This window comes from Ursus maritimus, unplaced genomic scaffold, assembly GCF_017311325.1.
Source record: "Ursus maritimus isolate PB19 unplaced genomic scaffold, ASM1731132v1 scaffold_23, whole genome shotgun sequence".
In the NCBI taxonomy this organism is placed as follows: domain Eukaryota; kingdom Metazoa; phylum Chordata; class Mammalia; order Carnivora; family Ursidae; genus Ursus; species Ursus maritimus.
In genome coordinates, this window is record NW_024424786.1 from 23370600 (window position 1) to 23381080 (window position 10481).

The following is a 10481-nucleotide window of genomic DNA, read 5'->3' on the forward strand; positions in this document are numbered from 1 at the left end:
GATACCAATACATAAAAAAAGACCCCTTCAACACATGAATATCAAGCCCAGATTAATTTTAAATTCAAATATAAAAGGGAAAAAATGTAAGATTTTTAAAGAATTTTATAGGAAAACATTTAACTCCTAAAGGATGGAAATAATTTAACAAGAGAAAGCACTGTTCATAATGGGAAAGATTAAGAAATAAGACTGTATACAATAATCTTGTCCACTAGATATCTTTTACCTAAGAAGTATGTTTTAGTTACATTTTGTAAATTAGTTCTGACCTTTTAGAAATGGAAGCTGACATTTTTTACAAGTAAAAAATATATAAATATGTATCTTGGAATTTCTACTACAAAATGATCCAGTTGTATGTGAAAGTTGTTGAGGTAGAGATGAAGCTAGATTGTCCATGGAGCGATAATTCTTGGGATAATGATAGACATAGGTTCATTATGCTCTTTTTGCAAATTTTCACAATAAAATACTTAAATCAACAAAGTGGGAAAAATCTTTTGCCACACACGTGGTTGCCAATGAGCTCATATCCTGAATTGGTAAAGAATCCCTATAAACCAGCGGGACAAAAAGGTAACAGAACAATGGCTAAGAGACTTGAACAGTTACTAGACAAAAGAAGACGTTCAGATTTCCACTAATCATAGGAAAGGGATCGATATCAGTCATAAAGGAAGTGTAAATTAAAATTGTAGTGATATACCACTGGACACCCACAGAATGGCTAAAATAAAACAAACAAAAAAAGGATTGACCATACGAAGTGCTGGCAAGGATGTGGCACAAACAGAACTCTTAGATATTAAAGATTAAAGTATAAATTATTACCAACAGTCTTTGAGGTCTCAGCCGAGCTTCTCAGACCCACAAACCAGAAAGGTGCCATAGACTGGATCACAGATCTTATAAGACAGAAAGCCAGAATGCCAAACCCAGTGACTGTGTGTGTAATTCTTTTTCCCCCTGGAGGAACTCTCCTTGCATCTTCAGGAAATAGAGATCATATTGACCAACGGTGTCAGGATTTAAAAATTATCTACCTTCAAGATAATCCCATTGGGAAACTTTAAAATGTTAGCAAACTCAAGAAACATGAATATTTCTATTTAGCTTTTAACAACCCTGAAAAAATGGAAAAGCTGGAAGAATCTGAAGGGTTGAAAATTTAACTGAAAATTTAACTTGACTGTAGATTTCACTGGAGGGCTGCGCAGCAGTAAACCCCACAACACAGCATCTATCTGAAGGAGCGCCTTGCATGGCTAATCCAAGTGCTGACTTTGAATGGTACAGAAGGTTGGTGGTGGCAATTCTTCAACAGTTAAAGTGTGGGATGATAAAGAAAGGGAGTTCAGAAGGGATTCAAGAATCGCAGAATTAGTAATTAGGCAGAAAAAACATATTGTCTCAAATGTGCCAAAGACAGAAACATGTGGCTCAGAGGAGACTTCAATAACAGCATAAAAACAGACAAGAAAAGTTACCCAGGCTTTGCCAAACATTTTTACACACATATCACTACTATACTATCATCTTTAGAGAACAAAGACCACCAGATGCTAGAAATACTAGAAATGGAACTCAATCAAAAGAAGTCAGATGAAAGCAAATAAGACCTAGCATTCTGGTATAACCTCTCTGAGTTTACTCCTGAATCTACATTGGAAAGTCTTAGACAGATGGAAAAATAATGGAAAGACCAGGAAAGATTAAGTGCTACAAAGAAGAAAAGGAAACTACCGGAACTTTGATCAGTGAAGATGGAAAAGCCCTGAGAATAAATGAACCCAAACTTGACTTCTCTGTGAAAGATGATGAAAGACATGACCAGACCATCCTGGATCTTGCTGTCTGTAGGTATAGGGACTTGATGTCGATGTGCAGTCAACTTATATATGAATAGTGGCCAAAGAAAAGTCATTCTAGCTTGCACTTCCTTAAGAAGTCAAAGCTTAAAGCAGCTATGCTAGAAAATCTCAGACAACAGGGTGTTTAGTAATTTACATGCCCCAAATAGAAATAATTCCAGGTGGCAGAAAAGCACCCAGGTCTGTGAAAACTACCTTGAACAACAGCAAAGAGCAAACAAAAGAAGCGAACAAACAGAAACTAGAAGTAGATTCTAACAAACACACGGTCCCTCTGTGGCTAATATAATTCAAAGGAAAAATATGCACCCAGAAGCGTTGGATCTGAACAAAAATTATACCCATTGAAAAAGATCCACACTTGGAAGATAACCCTGGAATGACTCCATTGATTTGAAACATCAGACTGTGATCCATGATACTTAGTTGTACTCAGTGCAAAGAGTGTGTATCTAACACTTACGGAGAAAGTGGAGTTATTTATCAACATTGCTATGCTAATGTTTCCACTCCCCTACTTTGTGTTGTATCACTTAAACTAGTTGAAAGTTAGAAGGAGTACCTAAATATTCTATAGCTGATTATTTGTCTATGTAAAGTTTGGCTAGTGAAAATACTCACAAAATTACTACCACTACTTTGTAGGACATTTTGGAGTCATCTACCATATTTGAACCTATGCATATCCCGAGGGGAGACTTTTTGCGTGTACTTGAGAGAAAAGCATAACAGAAAAGTTAATTGTGGAAGAATTGTCCAAGACACTATTTCTATAGGATAAATAAGGAAAAATGTAAACCTGAATATAAATAATATATATAAATAAATATACATAATATAAAATCTATCCTCTATCTATCATCTATCTGTCAAGAATCTCTCTATGTAAAGTTTCATTTAAAACTGGTAAGTTAATCTACAGTGTTAAAATTTAGGACCTTGTGTACCTATCGGAAGAAGGAGAGGTAGTAAATGAGATAAGACCAGGACATCATGTACCTCTGGGATGCTGACCGTGTTTTATTTATTGCCCTCTTTTGAGGTTTCACAAGTGTCCATGTTTTGATAATTTATGGGTGTTTATAGTTAAGTTTTGTGTTCTTTTTATGTGTGGCATACTTTCATATATGCTTGGGGCAAGGAAGTTAGCTTAAAGAGAAATATTTGGCAATGCATTTGGAAAGTGCAGGATATATGAAATGTCAAGAAATACAAATAAGAAGTGATTGGTCTTTAAGGTGTCACTGTTGGAGAATGACAGCAGAAATCTTTAAATGCCAATTTGCCTGGATTCTAATAGACTCTTGGAGTTCTTTTAGTTTGGGCTTTTAATAATTCATTCATAAGTTAAGAGCCAAAGCTTTGCTTAATATCGAAGAGGGTTATTCTACTTAAAGCGTAAAGCAGGCTTGTAATGTTTTTCCTTAGCAATTTATGCTAAGACAATGCAAACCTACTTTTCAGATAGGAATTATTCTAATGCTTATCCCATGCATATCTCAAAAACTTCTTTGACCTTATTAACATCTTTTCTGGAGATCCAAAATCCCTAATCTAAACCAATTGATTATTTCACTTTAATGAATATCCGTCTTTTATGTGTATTTGTAGCATTTACCACTTGATACTCTTTTTTAAAATCTAATCATTGACTCTAACATTTGAGCTCCTCTTGTCATTAGGTAAGCCTGGTTTGTCTGTGTCAACATAGTACCTAACATTCTTGAAGCAAAAAACCACTATTTTTTAAAAAACTTTCAAGGTTGAATGCTGTCTGATTCGATTGGAATCAGGTTGATAACATTCTTATAACTCCGAAGTTACTGTCTTTGATAATAAAGACTTAAAATCCCTTCCACTAACTTAAAAACCAAAGCAAAAAAATGCCTCCATTTTGCCAGGACAGACAGTTCTCCTTTAATATTCTTATAGCAACAGGACACTGCTCTTCTTTTTTTAATACGCTTCCGAATGAAGTTGAAGAGACTACTTGTGAATCGCGTGTTCTAGAGTCAGAGGTGCTGCAGTTCACACCTAGAAAGGAATGGAAGTATCATCCCCTTCTTCATTAGAAAAATACATCCCGCAAGTGCCATTTTTAAAGAAGCAGGAAAACTAGTTTAGTATATATCAGCTCAATATTTAATACTTATTTAGAAAAAATAATATAAAAGATGAAGGATTAGTTATACTACTACTAAACTGAAAACTATAAAGTATTTTAAAAAAGAGTATCACATGGATTATGCATGTGTATTGTACATAAGTGTGTATACACATACACACGCAAACACATATATGTACATTATGCATCATCAGGAATTCCATATACATTATGGCAAGTACTCCTCATTTCAACACAGAAAAGTGTATTGCTCCATTTCTGGAGATAAAAAAATTTAAGACCCAGATGGGTAGTGTGTGTCCAAGATTCTCTGGAGAGATGCCAGTGGGTGTGGGGTACCTCGTCTGTGCCTGAAACTGCACTGTGGGGTTTCATACACTGTTTTATCTAATTACATATTCTTAGCCTCCCACACATACATACACATACACACACCTGCAAGTCCATTATTATTCCAGTTTTGCTGATGAGAAAACAAGGACTTTCAAAAGTTACATCACTTACAAATTTAAGGTGAATTTTTAAGGCTGTAGATTTATAATAAGACCAATCTGAGTTTACATTCCTATCCATCACCAGGTACTTAAACTCATACATTTATTACTTTACATATATGGCAATATATTTAATCAGTAGGACTTTTTGTGATTATTAAATAAAATAATATATTTTTAAAAGGACAAACTTAAAAGAGAACAAACAGGGTTACTGGAGGGGGTGGATGGGGAGATGGGCTAAACGGGTAATGGAGGTTAAGGAGGGCACTTGTGATGAACACTGGGTGTTGTATATAAATGATGAACCACTAAATTCTATACCTGAAACTAATATTACCCCGTATATTAACTAACTGGAATTTAAATAAAAACTTGGGGGAAAAAAAGAGGCATTTAACATAAAAAAAAACCCACATGTAACTTTAAAAATATTACAAGTTGTAAATGATGTACTTCTAAAGGAGAAGAAATGAGAATATTGCATAATAAACAACTGCAGGTCATCAAAAACTATCACACCTTACAAGAGCCAAAATGTTTTTAAGAAAAAAGAAATACCCTTTAAAATAAGTAAGCATTTACTGTATCTCTGCAAGGATATGTGCATAGTGTGCTTTTCTGGTATTTTTCTGGTAAAATCAATCTTTTTTCTAAATTATGACAGTGATTGTTGACAACATGCATGAATAAAAATAGTTTAGCCATTGTTGCTTTCCTTTAAATGGAATTTAAATAGAGTTTAGTAAAGCTTAAAGTATCTCTCAATTATAGCATATGTTCCCCTGTCTTCTGAATAAAACTTTTAAAATGTAACTCCATAGCTGTATGTGTACTTTGGCTAAAGCAATAAGTAAAAAAGAACATATTTTTACAGAAACTAAGTAAAATAATAACAAGTACTTAAAAGATCCATATCTCAAAGGCTCCTTACTATTAGTGTTTTATTCTGATTGGAAGCGTGAGGATTATTATTCTTTAATGAATGGCATTATTAAACACTTGGTCGTGTATTCTGTTTTTTCTCCATGTTCATCTCTTTTGTTTCTTAAATTCCACATATAAGTGAAATCATATGTTATTTGCTTTTCTTTGACTTATTTCGCTCAGCTTAATACTCTCTAGCTCCATCCACTTTATGGCAAATGGCAACATTTCATTCTTTTTGATGGCTGAGTTATATTTCATATATTACTCAAATATAAAAATAGCACATCTTCTTTATCCATTCATCTGTTGATAAACATTTGGGCTCTTTCCATAATTTGGCTATTGTTGATAAAAGCTGCTGTAAACATTAGGGTGCATGTATCCCTTCAAATCACTACTTTTGTATCCTTTGGGTAAATACCTAGTAGTGCAATTGCTGAATCATAGGGTAGTTGTATTTTTAACTTTCTGAGGAACCTCCATATTGTTTTCCAGAGTGGATGCACCAGTTTGCATTCCCACCAACAGTGTAAGAGGCTTCCTCTTTCTCCACATCCTCACCAACACCTGTCGTTTCCTGCATTGTTAATTTTCGCCATTCTGACTGGTATGAGGTGATATCTCATTGTAGGTTTTGGTTTGCATTTCCCTGCTAGTGAGTGGTGTTGAGCATCTTTGCATGTGTCTGTTGGCCATTTGTATATCTTCTTTGGAAAAATGTCCACTCATAAAGCTACATGTGATTTTGACATAGACTATTTAGGTACTGTATCTCCTATCCACCCTTCCCCAATCCCACCATCTGGTCCACCTAATAAAGCAAATGTTTTTCATCGTTATGAATAGTTGCCCACCAAAGTTTGGGTCAATATGGAAGAGGATTATTTTATCATAAATAGTTCTTGCCTGAGTATTCTTGAGACCACTAGATAGTTCCATGAAATTAATAGCTTTTGGTCACTAATGAACTCCTAAGTAAGAGAGAATTTTCTTGCCTGACTTGCCTTGAGCTGGGACATTGGTCTTTTCCTGCCTTTGGACTCAAATTAAAACATAAGTTTTTATTGGATCTTTAGCCTGACTGCTTTTGGATTGGAACTTAATACCATTAGCTCTCCTGGTTCTCAGGCTTTTGAACTCAGACTGGATTTACACCATTGGTTTTCCTGGATGTCCAGCAGGCTCACTATAGATCATGGGACTTCTCTCTGTCCATAATCACACACACACAATATACCTGTTATATATATATTTATAAATATATATATATCCTATTGGTGCTGTTTCTCTGGGGAACCTTAACCAATACTGTGGCCATGTCAAAATTTGTTTCATTCTTCTAGTTATGTATTTGCAATCTTCAAAATACACTGGCTTAGTTATAAAACTCTTATGGTACTTTGTTAAATATATTCTCTCCATATATATTCTCTCTATATATTTTTATATAAATATACACATATTTATATAAATTATATGGTATGCTGATGTGTATAAATGGGCAGGTATAAGTATATGTATTCATAAAGTGATGAAGCAGCCTGGCATAAAGTAGGTAGGCAGGAAATATTTTTTGAATATTGTTAAGTGAATCATGCACGTGAACATTTCTTTGATACTAAAAATATCCTTGATTATATCTTCTATATTAAAAAATTAGTAAAGAAAGGATAGTTGGTTTATTTTGAAAGTGATCTCAGTCAGTTCCCAGAGAATAGCTAGAAGGGTTCAACTTCATTTTAGAGATAAGGAAAAACGTGATGCTTGGGTAACTTGCCCAAGGTCACAAGCCTATTGTGGAGTAGAGTCGAGATCAGTATCCAGATGGTCTAAGGTAACTCCTTGCTCCCTTTGATTACACCATGCTGCCTCTCAGTTTTACAAGTTCAAGATCTCAGAGGGTTTCTATTTGCTCATTTGTTTTGTTTCTTTTTCAGTCACCATCATAGGATTTGGGGCCATGGCAACAGCTGCTACACTGATGCTCCTTGCTTGCCAGTTCTCTGGGATGGCTGGCCATGTAAATGATGGTTGATTATCCTGTTGGCACAATTTTGTGCCTCTAACATCTCTGCCATATGGTCGTGTTTTCCCATTGGAAAATCTGACTAGTTTGTAAACTTTTTTCCTCAAGAGCAGAGACCATGACTCCTACTTCTTCGAAAATTTATTTTGGGCTGGGTATAGTACACATGAGAGCAAGAGCTTGATAAACAAAATGGAGATTCAAGCCCTTCCTCTTATCTTTCTGTCTAGCTAGGACATATGATTCCTCTATTAGTTTTCTATTGCTGCTGTACCACAAACATAGTAGCTTTTTAAAGCAATACAAATATATTATCTGACAGCTCTGGAGGTCAGAAGTCTGCAATGGATCACCCCAGGCTAAAATGAAGGGACCAGCATGGCTACATTCCTCTCTGTAGGCTCTAGAGGGGAATCCTGTTCTTTCTTTACCAGCTTCTACAGGCTGTGCGTAATCCTTTAGTTCTTCCATCTTCAAGCCAGCAATGGTAGATTGAATCTTTCTCGGATCACATCACTCTGATGTTCTGTTTCCAACATGTGTCTCCTAGTCTCACTCAGACTCTTCTGCTTCTCTCACTTACAAAGGACCCTCATAATTACATCAGTTGACCTGTATAACCCAGGATACTCTCCTTATTTTATCACCTGGATAGCAACCTTAACTCCATCTGTAACCTTAACTCATCTTATCCATGTAGCAAACCGTATTCACAAATTCTGGGCATTAGTGTGTGGATGTCTCTGAAGGTCTGTTCCACCTACAACAGTTCCTTTTTATCACTTGGCTATTATCTCCTTACATGTGTCTTCATTATCCAATTGTGAACTTTTTGAACATAATGTTCTAGCCTACCCATTTTTATACTCATCAGTCCTAACATGGTTCCTACAGTGTAGAAGAGGCCAAATACATATTTGATGAAAAAATGGAAGCATGAAGAAATATGCTGTTTAAAAAATATCCTACCTAGAAACAGAGCTATACAATCTACATGTGTACATGTGAACATTGCTTTATTCATTCAACAAACATTTTGGGTTGTTACCTTACACTGAGAGCTATTCTAGGCACTTTGAACAAAAGCAACAGACATTCTTGAATTTAGATTCTAGCAGTTGGTGAAAGTCAACAAATAATTAACAGGAAATGATAGTACATTCGTGCCATGTAAGAAGGTAATGGATGATGTTAAATTGGAGTAGGAGAAAAATGAATGTGTATGCCCACACCAAAACTTGTACATCACTGTTCATAACATCACATAATAGCCAATAAGGGAATCAACCCAAATTCCATCAATTGGTGAATGGATAAAAAAATATGTAGTAGAGGGACGCCTGGGTGGCTCAGTTGGTTAAACATCTGACTCTTGATTTTGGCTCAGGTCATGATCTCAGGGTGGTGAGATCGAGCCCCGTGTCAGATTCCACACTGGTGTGGAGTCTGCTTGAGATTCTCTCTCCTTCTGCCCCCACCCCCACTCTCTATCTTTCTCACACACATAAAAAAAGATAAAAAGTTTAAAAAAAATTAAATATAATATATAGGGCTGGGTTTGGAATAGGAAATGACTGCAAGTGGACTGCAAGATTTCTTTTTGGGTTATAAAAATGTTTTTAAAATTAAATTGTGGTTATGCACACATCTGTAAATATGCTAAAAATTACTGAATTATAAACCACAGCAGAAAAAATTTTATGGCTTTTAATTGTATCTCAATAAACCTGTTAATTAAAACAATAAAGAAAAGCAAATATGGAAAGGTAATGGTGATCTGGAGGATCGCCTGGGTGCAGCTATAATTCTCATTAAGGTGTTCATTGCAGTTGGGTCTCACTAAGAAGGAGATATTTTGTCAAAGACTATATGGAAGTGATCAAAGTGCAGATGTATGGGGGACATGGGTTCAAGCCTGAAACAGAGACCTGTGAACCTGTGAAATGTCTCTGACGCAGGAGGGTAGGTGGTATGTTGCATGGATAGCAAGGGAGCAAGTGTGACAGAAGCAGAACGAGGTGATCTGGTGAAAAGAAGTTAGAGAGATAAAGGGTGGTAACCAGAACGGACAGGGCTCTCTAGGCCACTGTACGGAATCTGACTCCACCTTTAGTGAAATGGGAGAAAATGGAAGATTTTGAGCAGAAGAGTGAGATATTTTCACTTATATTTTTTTAAATGATCCTCAGGCTACTTTGTAGGTAATTATTGCAGGAGGACCAGGGCGGACACGGTTGAAGCAGGTTGCTCAGGAAGGAGGCTCCTGTAGGGATCTTATTAAGAGACGCTACTGGCTAGAATCAGACAAGCAGGAGTACATGTGGACTCACGTGATCTGAATGTGTGTGTGAGAGTGTGTGTGTGTGTGTGTGTGTGTGTGTTGTAATGCTAAGGAAGAATTTTCCTTTAGCTTTATAAAAATAATATGATACCATGTTTTTTAATCTAAAATGCTGGATATAATCTTGTCGGTCTGCTGTAGACTTTCAGACACCCTAGCTGTCTGTCATCGGGCAATTCCCTTACCCTGGCTTGTTCTGCTTCTATAAAGCAGTAGAGGTGCAAACTTACAGAATCATCATAATGATAAGGAAATAGATATGAAAACATAAATTTTACCAACCTTCGTAAAATGTAATTTAGTCTAGCTAGTAGATCAAACAATCAGATTCTTAGGACTATATTAAGAAAAAAAACCAGAATAAATCAAAGACTTTTAGATCTAAAATAGTAATTATCTGAAATCTGTTGCAAGAAAAATAATGTTTGGTTTCCACTTATTTTTTTTAAAGATTTTATTTATTTATTTGACAGAGTGAGAGAGAGAGAGAGAGCACAAGCAGGGGGAGCAGCAGAGGGAGAGGGAGAAGCAGGCTCCCTGCTGAGCAGAGCCCAATGTGGAACTTGATCCCAGGACCCTGGGATCATGACCTGGGCCAAAGGCAGATGCTCAGCCAACTGAGCCACCCAGGTGCCCTGTTTGGTTTCTACTTGAAAGAATTGTTCAAATTTACATCTTAAAATTATTTACA

At 35.9% G+C, this 10481-nt stretch overlaps 1 pseudogene; it reads left to right on the plus strand.

Moving 5' to 3' along the window:
- Positions 1-1436: 1436 nt before the first annotated feature.
- LOC103672407 lies at positions 1437-2271 on the plus strand (annotated as a pseudogene).
- The last annotated feature ends 8210 nt before the right edge of the window (positions 2272-10481 follow it).